The 19,566-nt window shown below is 45.6% G+C and overlaps 2 protein-coding genes across 4 annotated transcripts in view; both read left to right on the top strand.

Annotated features, from left to right (window-relative positions):
- Positions 1-19,566, top strand: part of PRRT1B (proline rich transmembrane protein 1B) — a 424,933-nt gene that overhangs the window by 211,584 nt on the left and 193,783 nt on the right. The gene's annotated exons all lie outside the window — the stretch shown is intronic.
- NTNG2 (netrin G2) overlaps positions 18,202-19,566 on the top strand; it is a 48,567-nt gene continuing 47,202 nt past the window's right edge. The window contains exon 1 of one of the 3 annotated variants that reach the window (XM_079324635.1): positions 18,202-18,557. The gene's annotated coding sequence lies outside the window, so the exon portion shown is untranslated. The remainder of the gene's footprint in view (positions 18,558-19,566) is intronic. The other 2 variants (XM_079324632.1, XM_079324634.1) reach the window with 2 other exon arrangements.

The following is a 19,566-nucleotide window of genomic DNA, read 5'->3' as shown; positions in this document are numbered from 1 at the left end:
CTAACTCTTGCTATTTGCAGACATGGGAGATGGGATTCTGAGCCATGAGCACTTGCCAAGGTAGCTATATGGGTATACTAGCAACAGGATATTTCTCCTACTGTATAGCTCATTCCTGCTCTTCAAATAAACTGTACGAGTAGAAAGACTTCCACTGCCTCAGCAGAAGGGTTTTGTTGATAGATAATTTCACCTTTTTCTTTGCAAACCAATGTTGCAGTGATAATGCAGCTTTTGACCAGAGTGAGTTGTTTTCTCCTCAGTATTCACAGATGCCAGAGAAGGAATATGATCACTGTCTTAAAGACTAACAAGTGGCTTCTTTTTGTCCCCCAAAATAACCTGCACCTCAGATCCATTCTGAATTCTTTCTCTTGCAAGGCTTTCCTGCACAGAGAACAATGTTAAACAAATTAGCAAATTACTCTCTCTGCAAGAGCCAGGTCATATTTCATCATTAGAGAAGGAGTCTGATTTTGGCTGGGTGAAAATAAATCCACAGTAACACCATTTGCTCTCATTCATGTCTCAACATTTCCCCTCAAAATAGTTTCATTTTGTTATATTTAATGCTTCAGCATTGCATCTTAAAATAATGCCAATAATTACAAATCTCACTGTTTTATTTTAGGCACTGTTCTCCTGAAGTGACAGAAGCACACAGATTGAAAATGTTGCTGAAAGATTGCTGGAAGACAGGAAAAACACATCCAAGCTTTGCCTAAGTGGTAAAAAGGAAAGATGCTCTTTGGACACAGTAGAAGGAAATAAAGAAGTTTGTGATATTCGTCATTTGCTTAAAGGCTGAAGAGGATTTTAGGACAGCAAAAGGAAGCACTGCAGTGTCGTGGGTCGTGGTGCAATATTTTGGTCCTTGTGGGATGTTACACTGCAATATTGAAATGAAGGATCATCCTCTGAAGTCTGCAATCTGGTGCCCCTCTCTGGCTGTCATACCCAATTCTAGGCAGAAGAAACCCAATAAGGGATATCGATCAAACTGTCTGATGTGTCAGTTAAAAAATAGCCCTTCATATGTAAACAAAAAACTATGCAGAGCGAAAAAGAAATAAATTCAAAACCCTCCTCTTCTTCAAGTTATTAAAGCTCTTTCTGTTGCTACACAATGAGAATCTTTGTGTAAGTTTTATGAGCTCTATCACTGATCTATTCATTTTCTAATGCCTGAAAAATTACTGATCTTCTGCCTATTGAATGAGAAAGCAAAGCCCTTTACAAGCCTATTAGGAAAACAATATTTACAACAAAGCACCAAGGAAAACTCTCCCATTAAATTTTACAGCAATTTCCTTGGAAGAGTCCTTTCCACTGAGAACAGCTGGACTTAATTGCAGATGAGCTGACTGAAGGAAGTACATCTGATTGCAGATGTAATAAAATTCATGCTTGACACCTTAATTTTTTTTAATATATATTGGCCACCATCAAATCACTGCATTTGCTGGTTTGCAGGCTGAATCTATCAAAGTTTTGGCAGCAGAATAGACAGGGAACGGAAAAGCTTGTAGAGGCCTTCAAAGCTTGGTGCTTAAGACACAGCTTTTTAATGTTATTGATTCCTAACAATCAATATTTTTTTCAATAAGAAGGTCTCATATTACCCTTTTTCCCAACCACCCTTCACAATGAAGTTAGGATGAAAAAGCACTTAATGGCTTTCTTTTGCGATTTTTTTCCCCCCATGTTCATTGCAGTCTTTTCTCCCTTACAAAGTTCACCTTGCTCAGCCCTTCTGGTTGATGCTACATGGTTGTGGAGTGGTTGACCAGATGTTTTCCAGCATAACAACCTGCCATGAGGTTAAGTTTTGACCCAGAAGAGCTAATTTCTTTCAAATATAATACATTGCAACAACATCAGCCTGTAGCCCTTAAGGTTATTTGCTTAGAATTTACCATTAAATCAAAGACCTGGTTCTTCTTCCTCATTCCTGTTGAAATTCTGTGGATAATTTAATTCTCAAAGAGCTTCACAAACTAGAGTTTTAAGTACCTTTATACCATTAAATTTGTACCCAATCAGTTATTTCTGCTAGGAGTTTTTTTACAGTGACTTTTCAACCAGTAGGGTTGATCATCTTCTGTTGTTCACCACAAGGGTGGAAATTGCTTAGAGAGAGAACAGGGGGAGCAGGAACTGTGCTCGATGCCACTTGAGATTGCCCAGGAACTGAGTTGCATTGCTGACTAATTGCAGGCAAATTGCTTCTGCTGGGATATATTGAGTGAAGAGCAGCAGCAGTGCTTGCCTGGAGAGCAGCAGGTTGAACAAGGATGGAATAAACACTAAATGCTGCCTGAATCCTGCTGCAATGGGGGTGTATAACCCCTTCCCTCTTCAGTCTGTGAAGTGGGAGTGTGGGATCCCCCTCCCATTTGCCTGGTTGTTCTATTTTTTGCTCAAGAAAATATGGGGATACTCCTCCAATTCTTTCCTATCTCCTGACCTAACAAGATTATTCTTGGATAGAAACATACTTTTCTGTGAAAGGAAAATAGTTCTATTTCATCCCTGTGTTGTGAGCTGAAGCTGGTAATCAGGACTCATCACAAACAGAGGTTGCTTCTCATGCCTGGGGGTTTTTTGTTTGCAGAGTAACACTGCGTGGGCATCCCAACACTTCAAAACCAACCTGCTGCTCCTCAGGTACCCAGCATGCCACTAATAAGAGCTTCATGAATGTTGCAGAATCTATAATAAGAAACTTAATTTTTTTTTTTAAAGGAGAAGCATTCACTGCTTGTTTCTGCAAGTGGCTGTTTAACCAGGCCTGCCAAACACTGTACACACAACTGCATTTTAATCAACCACAAAAACACTCTGTAGCATAAGTAGTAAGGCAGCTATGCCCACAAGAGCACAGGTAAGTGGCCTAGTAAATATTTAATCAACTATTGTTGCATGGGATAGTAAACATGAATATTTAGTATAATATTTACTTACATTTATATCCCATGTTTAGAATAATATTATGTTTAAGGACAAGTGTACATTCAGATGTTTGGTCTGGTAATACTACTTGTAGACAGCTGCTTAGGTAAGTTATTTAAACACTGCCATGATGCAGGCAAGAAAAGGGAAGGATTAGTTTATAAGACATAGGCACAGGCACACAGCTATATACATATTTAGTTTGCTTTGTAGAGTAATTGCACTGTGAGAAACAAATGCAATGTACACATAAGAACCTTTTAGCAAGGTGGTAGATGTTGGGCTTTTAACATCAGACTTGTCACCTGGCAGGGAATGACCTTGGGGGATTGAATTACAAAATGCTGGACTGGCACGAGGGAGGTTTCCCAATGAAGGCAGCATGAAGTGCAAATATCACTGCCCCAAGGCACAGCCCCCAGCACAGACAGACCTCTGCCTTTCCTAGAGAGGAAAACTGAGGGGCTGGTGATTCTTCAGAGAAATGCAGGATCCAATCACTCCAGAGGAAGAAATTCCTTGCCAAAAGCCCTGGGAAGGCAGCAGCTCCCTGGCAGGACTGCGGCTCATCCTCCATCAGGCTGGCTTTTGCCTCCACCCTGAAATAGAGGTGGCATTCACACATTAATATTTACTGCAGCTTGCAGTGCAGCAATAGTCCTATAGCAGAGCTAACTCTATTATAGAAAAGACCTGCATTATAGCACGAGGTGGCCCTTTACAGGGATTTGGGTTTTCTGCCTGATAACACATTTTGGACTACAGAGTCTCTATATACATTGAAAATTTCATGTTAAAGCCACCTTGCATTCATTCTGACAGACAGCAATTCTCTTCAGCTGGGGGCCTTCTGAAAGAGTTCCTTAAGGTCTTTTTTTATTTATGAACTAAATGAGACTTCTTGTAAAATATATCTCTGTATGTGGATGTGCAGGGCTGGGTACTGGTTAGTGCCATTCATATTGGACTCCTGATCAAAGCCATATCAGCAGCTTGACCAGAACATTTTGTGCCAAAGTAGAAAAGTCATCTGAGGACCTACTGAGTAAAGCAGTAAAAAGCATTTAATGACTATTTCATGGGCTTACAGATGGCCCATGTTATTCAGGACTGGTTTCACAGCCATGACCTCAGCGAGGCGTGGCAGTGGGTCTGCTCTTAGGGGACACGAGTTGTCTGTTGTACAAACAACATTGTCACCGCTGATATCTCTGCCAGGAGGACCTGTGTGCAGCACTGGGGTTTGTTGCTTTTTTCCTTAGCATGCACTGCCTTTTTAGCAATATGCCTGCTGAATATTAAGCACCCTAACGATCCCAGCGCAGCTCCACAGCACTGCTGCTGCCTTTAGTTCTGGCTGAAGTGATTTTCTGCTTTTGTAGCAGTTTCAGTAGAGGGGCCAAGGACTGGCAGAACTACAGCAGCTGAGCAACCTTCCTCCTCTTCCCAGGCAGCTCACAGCCAGGCACCAGTGCTGACGCACAGGGCACGGAGATGCTCTGACCTCTCAGGCTTTTTGACAAGGGCATGTGGTGGTAGGACAAGGGGCATGGCTTTAAACTGGAAAAGAGTGGGAATAGATTAGATATTAGGAGGAAATTATTCCCTGTCAGGGGGATTAGGTCCTGGCCCAGGTTGCCCAGAGAAGCTGTGGCTGCCCCAGCCCTGGAAGTGTACAAGGCCAGGTTGGAGAGCCTGGTTGAGTGGAAAGTGTCCTTGCCCATGGAAGGTGTCCTTGCCCATGGCAACGGGTTGGTATGAGATGATCTTTGAGGTCACTTCCAACCCAAATCACCCTGTGATTGTGATTCTGTGACTCACACACCCTCCTCTGGCTGCAGCTGGACTGGCTGATGTGGTGGCAGTGTTTGGATGCCCATCACTGCTCTCCCCTCTGTCTGCCAGCCTGGCTGGGTTACTGGGGCTGAGGGCATCCAGGGGAACTGACCCAGCCAAGACCCTCCCAAAACAGGCTCTGCTCTCTCTCTGACCTGCCCCCAGCCTCTCTGCAGGCACACTTCATTTTTCATTGACTGCCTGGTAGCATTGTGCCTGACTTCATTGAGAGGCTTTTAAAATCCTCAGCTTTGCTATTAGTATTGATTAGCTTTGTCCTCTTAGCAGGCTATTTTTTTTTCTGTGTCTCCTGGCTTGTTGCATCATCAGGTTCTGTATTGCTCTTCAGGGTCGGTTCCATGGATTTATAAATGTGAATACAGCTGGGGACAGCTCTGGGAAGAGATGCTAATCCTCTGAACAAACCTCCCAGGTCATCTTTCAGTGTTTAGGAGACAATTCACAATGAGAAAGAGGACAAACAATCTGGTCATTGCATCTGGGGAAAAAAAAAGTAAAAAAAAAAAAAATAAAGAAGAAAAAGAGAAGAGAGGGACAGCAAGTTGTTCTTCCAAAGGGAGAGAATGAGTGTTCAGTAACTTTGTGAGCCAATGCACCAACTTCATTCCTCCAGCCACGGGTTCTGAGCTTAAAAACACAGGAGTGGCAATTAATAGTTTGCACTTACATAGAATTTTTGCAGATTAACCTCTACACCAAAATTTCACCTAAATCTAAACACTCCAGCCATTTCTGGAGTGGAAAGGCAGTGGGAGTTTAATAATGCATAGAAACACCATGCAAGAAATCAAGTCAGGAATATTGTAGATATAAAAATGCAGGGGCAACGTTCATAGTGAGAGAATTCAGCTACTCAGGCTGAAATTGCTTTGTTCTGTCCAGCTAATAACCTGCCTTACAAAGTTGTTGCTGAATTGTTAAAATATTACAAGTAGGTGTTACAAGTGCACTTCAGTTCCATATCTCATCTTACAGCCAGCATCTCCCTGAGTGTGCTGCCTCCAATCAAATCCCCCTGCATTAATCTGATATTTATTCTGAGGAAACAGAGCTTCTGAGCCACCCAAACAATGTTTTGCAGCACAGAAGGTTTCCATTGACATCTGTCCTCCAGCCACTGACCCAGCACTGCTGAAAGTTGTGAGAACAGCAAATATCACTTTGCAAGGTGATGTGGGTGCAGCCCATCGATTAGATGGTCTCATCCTCATCCACTGGGAATGAATCCATTGCACAATTCAGCTTGGATGTCAGAGGTACTGCAGGCAAGAGAGCTGCCTCAGAAACTGAAGATAGTTATTCTGCTTTCCCTATTGTTAGAAAGTCTTCTTTGCCATCTTTATCTTTCATTCAATATCAGACCTCAGCATTGTTTGGTTGTCCAATGGAATGGGGATCTGGAGTCATTTTTAGCCTCTTCCTTGGGTGCTTTGTTGTGCTGTCTCCTCCCCACCAGCTGAGCTCATCCCTGTTCCTGCAGACCAGGAGCTCTCCAGGAGCACACACCTCATCCTCCTGCTGCATGGAGAATCCCTGTGTCATCTGCATCTGGAGATGTTACTGATGTGCAGCGGGTTCAGCTCATGGAAGAGGGAGAAAATTCTCCTTAGGGGGGTGTTCACTCATTAGCTGACCCCAGGTATTCCTTAATTGGACTCTGCTTCCCTCAAAATTCTCTCTTGAGGGTTGAGCTCTAATCAAATTAATTTGTCTCTTGGCCAGTGAGGAATAACAGTAAATCTGAAGTCCCTGAAGGCACATGGAAATTGGCCCACATGAACCATATAATTTTTAAATATGAAGGAGAAAATAGATTTGCAAAGGAAGTTTCTTAGCTGGCAAAATAAGCTATAACAGAGAGCACAGCAAAAGGGAGCAGGTAGTCAGAGAATACTGCGACACAGCTGGAACACAAGGTTTTGTCTGAGAAAAGCTCTTTCTTGTATTTTACCAGAAAGGCATTTCACTCTGAAAATGAAATCCAGACAGGATGTTACTGAAGGTCCACATCTTATTTTCAATAAATGATGAACCTTCATGTCCCATGAAATATGAAAGTATAAAGCTGCAATTCTATTATATTCAGCAAAGGTAGGGGGTTTTTGTTCCCTTTTGTTTAAATATATTCATTATCAAAGGTGTAGTGCCCTTGAGAAGCTGAGACAGTTGCTTGTATTGCTGTGCAAGGAATTTGAGAGACTTGGTAAAGTTTTTATGAAGAGTGATGCAGAGATGTGTAGTGTGTCTTTCAAGACCCCTGATCCATCCATCCAGAGCTGACACTTGAGCTGTAAAGAGACATACTTGTCAAACCACTTACACATTGCATATACAATGAGCTAGCCCTTCATTTCTAGCACACCAGTTGCAGCAGGTAGAATTTAAAGCAGAAAGGCTCCAGACCTCTTATATTTCAGATTCTTGTGGCTCCAAACATAGAAATCACTTTGGCAATAATGAAAGGTCAGTATCTGAATGCACAGTTCGTGAGAGGGCATGAAAATATTTTGATGAAAAAGAACCTGAGCTTTAGAAATTGTTAGTGTGCTAAAAATCTGAGGCGTATGGAGGGACAATGCTTGTTTGGGATGCAGGTTATCCCAGTACATCCTTTGTTTTGTCCTGCAGTTAGGAATGACACTATGGAAAACAACCTTAGAGACCCACAATAAAAAAGAGAGGGAAAACTATCTCAAATGGCTGGTTTCTGAAAGTCAGTAAGAAAAATAAGATTCAGTTCAGCCCTTAGATACACACCAGTGGCCTTATTTTATGATTCCTCTGTACCTTACTTTCACTATAATTTTATTTTAATAACACTTTCCTACCTTCTCCCTGTCCTTTAGACACACTGCTTACTATTTCATATAATATTTCCATTTTAAATTGATGGATAAGAATCAGGGAGAATTACCTATCTTCTAAAAAAGTAAGATATTGCTATTAAACAGATTTTGGTCTCTGCAGTTCCATTGGGAAAAGGTGCTTTGAGTGACTCCAGTAGTAACCCAGGAACTGAAGCAATGCCTAAGTTGACAGGAGGCTTTCTCCTCTGGCTGTGTGCTTCCAAGCAAAGTGTAGGCACAGTCATGCTGGGTATTAAAGGAGATCCTTTTTATGCCAGTTTTTGTCCATGACAATCTCATCAGCAGCCATAGAAAATGATATGAAAAATCTGAAGATGGATGTTAACAATTCATTTCCTAAATTTCCATAGTTAATTCAAACTTAATAACTTCCACGTCCTACCAGCTTGATTGTGCCTGCTGGAGTTCACTGCTTAAATTGTTCTCCCTGCAAGGAAAATGTACCAGGGGCATCCTCTGGACCAGCTCATTCCCTGCCAGGAACTTGGATGATTTCTTTGAATAATGATCTAGTCAGCTTTTTTACAAATCACTGCAAGTTCAGCTCCTGTGAAAAGGGTTTTCTGAGGAAGAACTTGTGGGCACAGCATTTTTGGAGGCAAAGAGGACTTGAAGATTCCCCCCTCCCTCCATGGGAATGGTGCCTTTTCCAAGGCACCTCTGAGAGCAGCAGAAATCCTGCACAGCATCAGCTCAGCCTTACCCAGGGAGGCTCCAAAGGCTGCTCCAGCAGCTGGAAATCTTTAGAGGTGCTTTATAAATATGCCCTCTCTTACAGCAGGTGCCACATCCTGGTCCACCAAGGAATTTTCCTGCATCTGCTCCATGGAGAGATCTGTGCAAGGCTGAAGGTCACAGCTCTGAGAAATCCTTGTAAAGTGATCTCAGCTGGCTGGGATGTGGTCCTGGGTAATGTCTAATGGGTTTCACATGACTCAGGTTTTTCTCCTTTGTCCTTCCTCCTCCTTGCCCAGCATTTTGCTAGTTAGTGGTTATGCAGCAACAGCTGCAAAGTACCCTTCCAAGGCAAATTATTATTAACATCGCTTTGCCAAATTGGCACAAACTATTGAACAAGGAGTCACGGAGTGGCTCGAGTTGGGAAGGACCTTAACGATCATTCAGTTCCAAACCCCCTGCCATGAGCAGGAACATATTCTTCCAAGCATCATTCTACCAAGCAGCCTGCAACCCTCTGGGCAGAGCACGCGTTTTTAACTCCACGCCCTTTTTTTAGTGTTGGGAAAGGCTGAAAGGCAGCGATGCTCCGCGATGTGGCAGCTCCGGAGGTGCCAAGCACAGCTGATGCTCCAGAGCGATACTAGAGGGCACTGTAAACCTGGCAGTTTTGGCTTCCGAACGGGACGGAGTAAAAATTGAAGTGTTTGCTATTTGCTGTCGTTAAAGCTCTCCTGGTATTCAGCGTAAAATTAGTGTTAACCCCCGGGTCCTGAGCAAATTAATTGGTGGAATTATATTCTGCTGTCGTAGATCCTGCTCACAGCCCGGGATCTGAACTGTTGCATCCACTGCGGGAGGGGCTCCTCTCCCAGTAAATGGGCAGGCTTGGAGGAAAGGGGAGCAAGAACCATTATGAGAACTCAGCAACTTTTTTTTTTTTTTTTTTTTTTTAAGCTATCACTTAGCAGTAATGTGTTCATTAATTGGCAGCCAGACCACTGCCTGCCATGGTTTCCTTTCATTGTGGTAGCAAAGGTTTCATCCTGCATCTTCCCTATGTGCCAACATCATTTTTTTTCCACGTGCCTGATTAAGGATACACACTTATCAGAGAGAAGGAGAGCTCTGCACTGCAAGCAAACAAAATTGTTTTTAAAAGAGTCTTTAAAAACATATTTAAAAGTAGGAACATGTTACTCTAAATTAAAAACTCCAATCAATGCCATCTATAGATTAATAGTTTCAGTACCTGTCTCCTCAGACAGTCCTCAAACACCCATCACTGTAATTTATAATTCAGTGTTCAACTTAAATTAGTAAAATTTAAACTGGAACAACAACGGACTGACAAGTAAACAAGACTTCCCAATTTAAATGTAAAATGTTTACCCAATATGCAGAACCAAGCTCCCCGCCCTTGCAATATCACCACCACACAAAATAAACACAGAGCCACAGGGAATAAGAGGAAAAGGCATCTTGAGAGGTCACCTAGTCCATCTCCTTCCCCCAGGGGAGGATCAACCCTGCCTAAATTGGTCTTGACAAGAGAGTTGCTCTGACCTGTTCATCCCTGGAGGTTTTAAAGGAAACTCCACAGGCTCCTCAGATGGTCTATTCTGGGTGTCAGCTATTCTTGTAGGTGGAACATTTTCCCCAAAGTCTAACCCAAATTACTTTTACTGCACTCTAATCCCACTAATTCTGTCTGCGAGCAACAGCTCATTACTTTTGTAGCATCTTTTATATTTGGGGAGATGATTACTGTATCTTCATCAGCCTTAGGCAACAGACCACAGTTCTTTCCCTCTTGGGAGATTTATTCTCTAGACTGTTCTTTTACTTTTCTGTATTTCTCTGGAAGTCTGATGACAAAACTGCTCCTCCCCAACACTCAGCAGAGATGGCAGCAATGTACCAATGTACCACACCACACTCTCTTCATGTACAGCAGTGTCAGCTTTGCTTTGCTCACACCAGGGCACCACAGTTGGCTCAGGGCTCATTTCTAGCCCAAGGCATTGTCCCTTTCTCTTAGAAATGCTGCCTTTGCAACCATTTCTGGACAGACATTTCAATAGTTTTCATACATTCATACACATCAATCTCTTCTTTCCAACCTGCTTCTTCAGTTTGATAAGATTTTTGAATCTTTCTCTTGTTCTCTGAGAGCACTTACAGCTCGGTATTGTCAACAGCTGCAATGTGTCTCCTCCACATTCCACTACCCAAGTCACTAATGAAAATATTGAGTAATGCCAGAGCAGCACAGACCCCTCCAGCAGTGTATTAAAGCCATCCTTCCACTTGGACAGCAAACAGCAAACAGTTTTCAGTGTGTTTCCCAGCTGGTTTGGTACCTTACAGCATTTCTGCCCACCCACATTCCCCCACCTCACTCCTGGAACACCCCATGAGTGAGAGTCAAAGCCTGACTGCAGTCAAGCTGCAGCTCGTCCCCTCTCAGAGACCTGCTGCCCTGCCACAGGAAAATCAGATTGGTTTGACATGATTTATCCTTGACAAAGCCACAGCTTGTGGGGCTACTGCATCCCTCATGCCAGTGTGATGCCTTTGGATCCAGCCAGTAAAATCCTGTCCCCTTTGAAGTAAGGGACAAAACTCCCACAATCCAGGGACTTTACCATGTGATGGAAATACCATCACATCACTGCTCATTTTGGTAAGCAAGGGTTTATTTCCACTGAGAGCTGCAGAGGCAGAACACAATCAGGATATCAGAGTTGGGTTTGAGCTTTGAAATCCATGAGTACCATCACATTGTGGACACACAGCCCCTCCCCAAAACTGTGCTCTCTCATTTCCTTGGGACAGCTCAATAGAGATGGCAGCAGGAATATTTTACACTCTGAAGGGAGCTGCAAGGAGGTATAAATTACTCAAGCACAAGCTACCTAAGATTCACTTAAAATTCACTCTGAATTTGGCACCAGAAATGTAGGAGATAATCAAGTTTTCCTTTTTGAGATCTTGTGTATTTAAAACCTGCTGTGTTTAATTTTTGCAGTCAAAACAATGCTCATTCATAAATATTTTCTAATGTTTGATCCTATTAGTATGTACAGCGCAGTGTTTGATTAATGGACTAGAACAATGCGATCAAATATATTTTGGGCTCCAGAATACCACTTTGTAATGCCTAATATTTGATGAGATATTACAGATAGGCTTGTCTTCTGACTAGAAGCGATTGCACTTGAATTCTGAGAAACTCAGATACAGATCTTGGATAAGATCTGAATTTCAAGTGAGTCCTAATTACACAGCACACTGGACCAAAGCTCGAGGTTTGCACATTTCCAGCGCTGGATTCTTCACAGCTCAGATGCAAATGTTGTTTCTTAACCCCCTCTCTCAGGAATCCATAACATATTCATCAACTTGTAGTACCTAAGAGCCCTGTCTGACTGGATTTGGAAGACCTTAATTTGGCTCCGGTAGGAGTTTAACAATATTAATAACTAATATTAAGCTGCATTCCTAACGGGGATGCTGGGACAATACTCTTTGATCACTGCATTAATCTGGTGCAATTGTGTTTATATCAGCCTCCTTCATCCCATGTGAGCTCGGTGCCATCTTGGCATGAATATGAAATATGCAAATCTGGGGGATACACGTTAATAGTGGGTCCATCTGCTTGGATCTTTTATTAAAGAGAAGTGTGAATGCAGTTGCCATGCAATACACTCTTACACACAAAGACCACGAGTTATGAAAACAACAGAAAACATCTCGTGCTTTGGCCTTATTGGTATTTCACATTCGTCGTTTCTGCGTCCGGTTCTCATTTTAATTTAGAAATTTTCCCCAAAACGAAATTTGAGTGAAAAAGCTCAACAGTTAGCAGTGACTGTGTGGATACATGCACGCACATCTCTTCCTCTCTAGTGACAGACAGGATATTACTTTTCCACTGCATATGAAATTAATACCAGAAGCACAAGAAAAAACATGTAAATGCCATCCCTTAAAGCCTGATCTGCATCTCACTTCTACTGCTTAAGACATATATAACATCGAGGAAAACTAGTTGTTGGAGTGACAAAGAAGGTAATCCAGAGCTGGTTTGGGAGAGCCAAGCCCAAGCATGAGCCCAGCCCTGGCTATGGAGTCACAGCCCAGCACCTCCACAGGATATGGATGAGCTGCTGTGTTCTGCTATCCCACTTTTCTGTAATAAACAACTCTCTCAGCTCCATCCAAAAGGAAAAAGCTTCTATGGCTCATTGTTCCCGTGCACTGCCGTGTCCTTAGCTTGTCTCCCTGGGGTGTGTGCTGTTCCATGCTAATGGTTTGGGGGGAGAGTGCTGGGATTTATTTAACAGTTGGCAGGTCAGACCTCCGTGCCCCAGATATGCAAGTGCTGATTCGTGTGTGCAGGGGAGAAGGTGCCCTGATGGCAGAAAGGCAAAGTATCCACCTTGCTGAGCATTCTTAATCCAGGAACAGCCCTTCATCCACCACCCTGCAGAAATGGAGAGCTCCTGGCACCACAGTTGGTTCTGAGTCTCATGCTCATCCCAGAAGGCTGGATTGAGCAATCATTTTATTCAAGGACACTGGGATCTGATGTACAAAAGGGCCCATTTTCTCCTCCTTGATTCACAGATATTTGAGTGGGCAGCAGAGTAAGCAAGACGAGCTTTTCCCATATCTTCAATATGCAAATAGATGAGTGAGCTCAGCTCTCTATTCATTGCTTCCAACATACATGACACAGATGATGCTGTTCCCATTGTCACGCTAAAACTGGGGGCTTGATGACAAGAAAGTCACTGAGCTTCCATCTGCATAGAGCTGAGATGGTGGTGGGCTAGGGAAAGTCACTGCATTGGATTATGTCAGCTCTACTGTCTGCATCCACAATTTATTAGCTGTGCTTGGGATCTGAAAAGCCAGTTGAAATCACAGTTATTCCTGCATGATCAGCTCTTGGTGCCACCTGGGGTGAGCCTCATTTGTCACTACCCAGGACTGGCACCTTTCTCTCTAGCAGGGACACAGGGACTGTGATCTGGGAGCCAGCAAAATGACTGAAGGGAGTGTTCAACCAGCACGGGAGCCAAAAAAAAGTTAAGTGTAGAGATTTATTACATATGTATTTCTTAATGGCATCTTAGCATAACTGGGTCAATTATCTGGGAATCAGCACGTGTGCCTGGGAGGGGGACATGTGCATGGGTCTGCTGGTTCTGTGCTGCTGAGCACATCACCTGCTTGGGAGAGAATGAATGTGTGTTTATCCCAGTGCTAAGGAAAGAAGGAAAAAAATAACAAGTCAACCTTCCACAGCGAGCTGATTATGCATTTTCCACATCAAATTGTCAGCATTTATTCAATTACTTCACTCATTACAAGTGTGTTCTTCAGCCACTAACCTAAAACCCCTCCCTGCTGCTGTCAGCTCCATTGGAAGTGACACGCTCCCTGCTCAGGTTGAAAAGGTTTTGTGGAAGGAATCTCCTCCCAGGACAGGGCTTGGGGCTGCTGGGGGAGCACAGGGAAGGGAAGGGAGCTCCTCTCCCTCTGCTGCCCTCCCTGAGCACAGGAATCCACCAGGGATTGAGGTGAGTCCTCCATGGGGTAGCAGGAGTTGTTTTTAAAGCCAGACGCTCTCTGAGAAGGAATTAGAGGAATTCACAGGGCTCAGCCAAGGATACAGAGGAGATCCCCGGAGCCAAAACTGTATATTCTCCAAACACTTCCACTTTAATAGTAAGTTGAAAGGAAAGTTCCCCTTCTGATGGGTTGTTAATTATAGATCCCTCCTTTAAACAGTCCTCCTGTTTTTATCCATGCTTACACCCCCACAGCTGGTAAAGATGAGGAAAGCTCTACCTTCCCCAAAAAATCAAACACATCCGAAATGCTTCCTGAGCTGATTCACTTGGCTGGGCTCCTGTTTGATATATGAAACAAAAGACAAGGCAGCAGAAAGCAACATATTTTCCCTGTGTCAAGGTGAAGCACTCCCCATCACCCAGCCCATCTTTGCTGGGGTTAATGCGCATCAATAATATTTAAATGATCAAAGTTTTTCAGCAGAGACAGTGATGGGGTTTTTTTTCTGACTTGTCATGCTTGTTTTCCTTAAAGAGGCAATGACCTGCTGTAGTCAAGGCTTGCAGCTTGGCACGCAGGAGCGTTTTGAGAAGCGTTATCTCCCGAACAGAACAGCAGCCTCATGTTTCCCTGCACAACAACCTTTCTTAGCCTAAAATGCTTTGCATCCCATTTCCTTGATCTGGCTAAGTGCTTGCATGCTGAAAATCCCACCCTCCCTCCAGCTGTCCTTCTGGCAGGAAAGAGACAGCATCTCCTCTCTGGAGAGTACAGTCACTGCTCCTTTGGTTATCTAATCAGGGAGGGCAAAATTCACTCAGGGCCCTGTGAAACCGCCTGAGCTGCAGAAAATGCATCCCGAGGTCTTGTGCGGGAGGGTGGGAGGAGGCAGCCGGGGAAGCCTCCCCTCCCAGAGCAGATGCTCTCTGCCATTTCCCCAGTAGCTTTCACAAAGGAAGAAAAATGTGGAGTACTCCAGGGACTGAAGCTTTCGGCTCTTCCCTCTGCTGCTCAGGGTCTGTGTGTGCCAGAGCAGGGCAGGGTCTGCCCCGAGGCCAGAACAGCCTGGGCAGGAGGGCAAGGAAATAAATAAATGTCCCCCACCCACCCTCCTGGCCTGCGTGTGCCAGAGCTGGCGGGTGCTCAGCTTCTCAGGCTTTGTGTGGGTTTTTCAGCATTTCTCCTAAGTACAAAATATGATGCCTCTCTGCCTTCTAAAACTCTGTGATTCTGTCTTTGTAACAAGCACTGTGAGGAACTGGGAAGCACAAACCTTCCCATCCTGATCAAGCTGGGAGCTTTCTTCACGTTCAGCTTGCTGAGAACAAAAGGGCAGTACAAGGCTGGTGAGAAGAGACAAATCCTCCCTGGAAGTGCGAGGTTCAAGCAGCCTTTGCCTCCATCATCTGCAACATTCCCAAACAAAAACACCTTTAAGTCACTTCCTCTCTTTTCCTGGAAAACTTCTTCCCAGAAGTCCTGGTGGGCTGGAGAAAGCCACCACTGGTACGAGGTTGGGGTGGAGCAGTGCTTGGCAGGTGTCACCCCTCACAAAGGGGTCTCACCTGCTCCTGGGCTCGGAGCACATTTCCAAGCCCTGTGTTCCCACCTAATAAAATGCTTACTCACTGGCAGGAGGCACTTTGACATCCTTGGCCACACACTGCTAGATAAGGAGCATAAAAAGAATGTATTGCTGTTATAGGGGATACAGCAATATGTATCCTCAAATGAAATACCCTTTATAAGCCTGGTTATTATTCTGGCAGCGATATCTCAGCGGGCTCAGCCCAGCTGAGGTGTTAGTGAGCTCACTGCCAGGGGCGAGCAGGGACTGCGAGGTGTCACGTTTACCTTCTGTTGTTCCAGGACAGCCTCTATCATCCCAAATCGGGAAAACACTTCCCTCTTTCTCCACACATATCAAAAGCACCATTTGTCATTCAGATTTAGGGCATAAACAGGTGCGAGCCCGCATGTGTCAATAGAAATACACGTGATTTTAATGGGTTTACATTTGGCCCCTGAGCCCTGGGGATCCCTCTGGGAGCAGAGGCTGTATTAAATATTAAGGGCCTTATTCTCCACCCCTGCCTACGCTGGAGTAATTAAATCTCCATGCAGAGCCATCGATTTTCAACCGCGCTCTCCTCGTGTGAGGAGGCAGCGCTCGGCACGAGGGAGGGAGCAGAGATGTCCCCTCGAGGAAAAACACATCCATTTTCCCTCCCCACAGAAATTTCATCCAGGAGAAAACTGCATCCAGCATTAAGCATTTGCAAAACGAGCTTGGGCAAAAGAATGCAAATGGTCTAAAATAAAACAATGAGTCCAACTCTTCCCCATCCCCTCCAGGCTGTGACAGCAGCGCTGCCGCTGCTTTGCCGCTTCCTTCGGGGTCTGGGAGTGCCACAGACAATCCCTCTCCTTCCCAGCATCGGGACCTTCAGCCAGACCTGCGAGGAGCTGGGTGATTTCCCATCCTCCAAGCCTGGATCTCCGTGCAGCCCCACGGCTGTTGCGGGTCTCTCCGGGGGTTAATTCCAGAGCTTTGCCTGGAGCCAGCGCCTTTTACCTGTGTCTATACAAGTATTATTGCCAGCCTGTGATCTTTTGAGCTTGCAGGGCTGTGAAAAACGACTTTGGTTTTTCCTTAAATGCCACGGAGTTTAGAAGTGTGACGACTCACACTGTGCTGTTATTCTTTCCAATTGAAACCTAATGATGCGTGCATATCACTTAACTCTGATGTCAATAATCAGCACACCACTTGGTCTTTGCCGTGGCTATTAGAGGGAATGGAAATGAAATACCAACTCCTTTTTATCCTGTTACTCTACCATAATAACTAATAAAGAAGTAATAAGCGAGACGTGGGGAATTTCCAGGGGAGTCATTACTACAGAGCAGTCCTAAAGGCACAAAGTGAAATCCAGGAATATTAGCCAGCCCTGGATTTCCAGCCAGTGCTTCTCAAGCTACACTGCTGTTGTGAAGTAAGTGTTTATAGAAAAAGTTATCATGTAGAAAGTATCAGACCGTGTCCTGGAGTGGAAACTGAGCCAGGATCAAAGACATCCTTGCAGTGAAGACCACCCAGTGCATCAGCATCTCGTTTAGGCTGGGCCACAGTCAAGACACAATGCCAGCATTTCATAAATCTCACTTATGCTCCAGAATATGGGAAACGTTTCCCAGAAGAACTCTAAATCACCTCTGATTGCAGGATGAATCGTGTTTTCCAGGGACTCTCATATGGGAGAGGACACCCAGAGACCTCAGGGCAATGGGTCAAAAGAAACCATATAACAAAATACTGAGTGCATGAGGTTCAAGCCACGTGTAAGATGGACAATACATTTTCTAGCTTAGAAATTACTGAATTCTTGGTCAGGAAGGAGCAGTCATTTTTTGGTGGTTGTGTACATAGGAGGCAGTGGTGACTCTTTGGTTTTCCTCCCCATAAACAAACTGTCATTTATCCCTGAACTGTCATTTATCCACGTGTCAAAAACCTGTCGCTGCTCAGGAATTCTGTCTTCAGCAGCTGCCTGATGCAGGGAAAACTCGGACTTTTACCTGACACAGTTTTATCCACCTTGTCCACATCTGGAGCCTCCTCTGCCCCTCAGCATGGGCACACAGAGTTGACCTAAGCAACTCCAGCTGCTTCTCCAGCCCCGTGCTGGAAGGTGCTGTCACACCTCTCAGTCCAGCATGTTCATTCCCCACCTTTCCAAAGCAAAACCTGGTTCTGTTAAATCTCACAGCACATTCCCACCAGTATCAAGCATTTCCCAGCCATCTGATTCCCCCATCTCCGAGTTCCTGCTTTGTTTATCCTATTAATTCCAACCACCCCCTCTTCCCCCAACACACACGCACGCAGCCTCATTTACAGCATCTTCGCCAGCAGAAGCCTCCCCAAAATATTCAGGGCACACCAAGCGAGGACTTACACGTGTGGGGAAACCCTCGTGACTGGAGATTTTTTTTTTCCCCCTCTCTCGAGCAAACATGAGCTCATGATTTTAATTTTTTTTTTTTTTTAAGCTCTTAAAGGAAAAAAATAAAAGAGAAGCCCCGAGGAGCGGCATTCCCGGCTGCCGTTATCCAGCCGGGGGCAGCGGGACGGCGCGGATGCTGCACCGGGAGCCGCGGGGCCGCCGGGGCTGAAGGCTCCCGCTCGCAGCCTCCTCTTCCTCGGGTGGTTTTCCCTCCCTCCTTCTCCTCCCCCCCTGCATTTCCTCCTGCACCTTTAAGAAGCCCATTGCCGCCGGTGGGATGGTGTGTGCTAAAGCTGCACAGAGGAAGTTACGCAGCCGGGATCAGGCACGGAGATAAAAGCTCCGATTGTGATTGAAAGTGAGAGCAAAAGGGATTTCAGCCTCGGCATTAACTTGCGAGGGGAGCCGGGATTGCACAAAGCTCCCCCGGCCATCTGCCCTTGGGGGCCGGCGGCGCAGCGCCTGCCCAGCTGGGCTGGACTGGGCTGGGCTGGGCTGGGCTGGGCTGGGCAGGGCAGGGCAGGGCTGGGGGGTGTGTTTTGGGGGTTCCCCCGGCCCCGAAGTTCGCTGCTCCGCCGGGAGCCCCGCGCCGCAGAGCTCCCTCCCGGTAAGGACCCGCAGCGCCGGGGATGGGGGGAAAGCGGGGGCGGAGGGGGGGCGGCCAGCGCCGGCATCTGCCCCAACCCCGAACGCTGCGGCTCCCCCCGCGCCTCCAAACTTGTTCCCACGCTTTCCTGGGGTGTCCCGCTCTCTGTCCCCCTCCCCGGAGCATCCCCGGAGCATCCCCGTCTCCCCGCCGCCGGGATGGGGTTTATTTTCCCACTTCGGAGTTTGGGAAGCCGCGGGGGCTCCCCCAGCCCAGGGCGACGGCTCCCCCCGCCCCGCCGATCCCCTCCCCAGTGCGTGCAGCCCCCCGAAAGTCCTTTAGTGGAAAAGAAACCGGGGAGGATGGGGCGGAGCGGGAGCGGCATCGGGTTTTGCCGGGAATCGCGAATCCATCAGGGAGAGCGGCGGGATGCGAGCGGGATTTCCAGGTTTGCGTTATCGCCCCGTTATCGGGGTTCGGGCTCCCAGCCCCCCGCGGGTGTCCCCAGATTCGCTGTCCGGGGCGCGGGGAAGGGATGGGCAGCGTGGGAAAGAGGAGAACAACTCCAGCTCCGTGAGCGCGGGGGGTGAGTGGAGAGTTCGTGGGGAGAGCAACACTTCTGAGAGAAAATTAAAAACTCCTTCATTGAGTTTACTTTCTGCTCTTAATCCGAGAGCAGCTCAGTTGTTGCTCAGCGTTGTCCCTTTATTTCAATAGGGTGTTAATCCAATAATAAGAAAAAAACCGGAGCCAGCTAAGTCAAGACACAATCTAATTTTGTGTTTTTTAATACTCCGGCTATCAGTCCCCAGTGAGTGCTGAGTACTCTTCAAAGAGAACAAAGAGCATTGATTCTATTTGTTCCCATGAACTGCAGTTTCTTAATAATACCAGGTGAAGATATATTTTGTAAGAACCAAACCAAATCAAGCAGGGTGAAACCTTTCATTTGGGGAGCCTCTCTGCCCCGTTTGCAGTATGCTGGCTCATTCCAGAGCAACATTCCAACTATTTCTGCAAAGGGACTGGA

The sequence above is a fragment of the Erithacus rubecula genome (assembly GCF_903797595.1).
Source record: "Erithacus rubecula genome assembly, chromosome: 21".
Lineage (NCBI taxonomy): Eukaryota > Metazoa > Chordata > Aves > Passeriformes > Muscicapidae > Erithacus > Erithacus rubecula.
The sequence above is the reverse complement of the archived record's forward strand: the minus strand, read 5'-3'. Positions and strand labels throughout refer to the sequence as shown.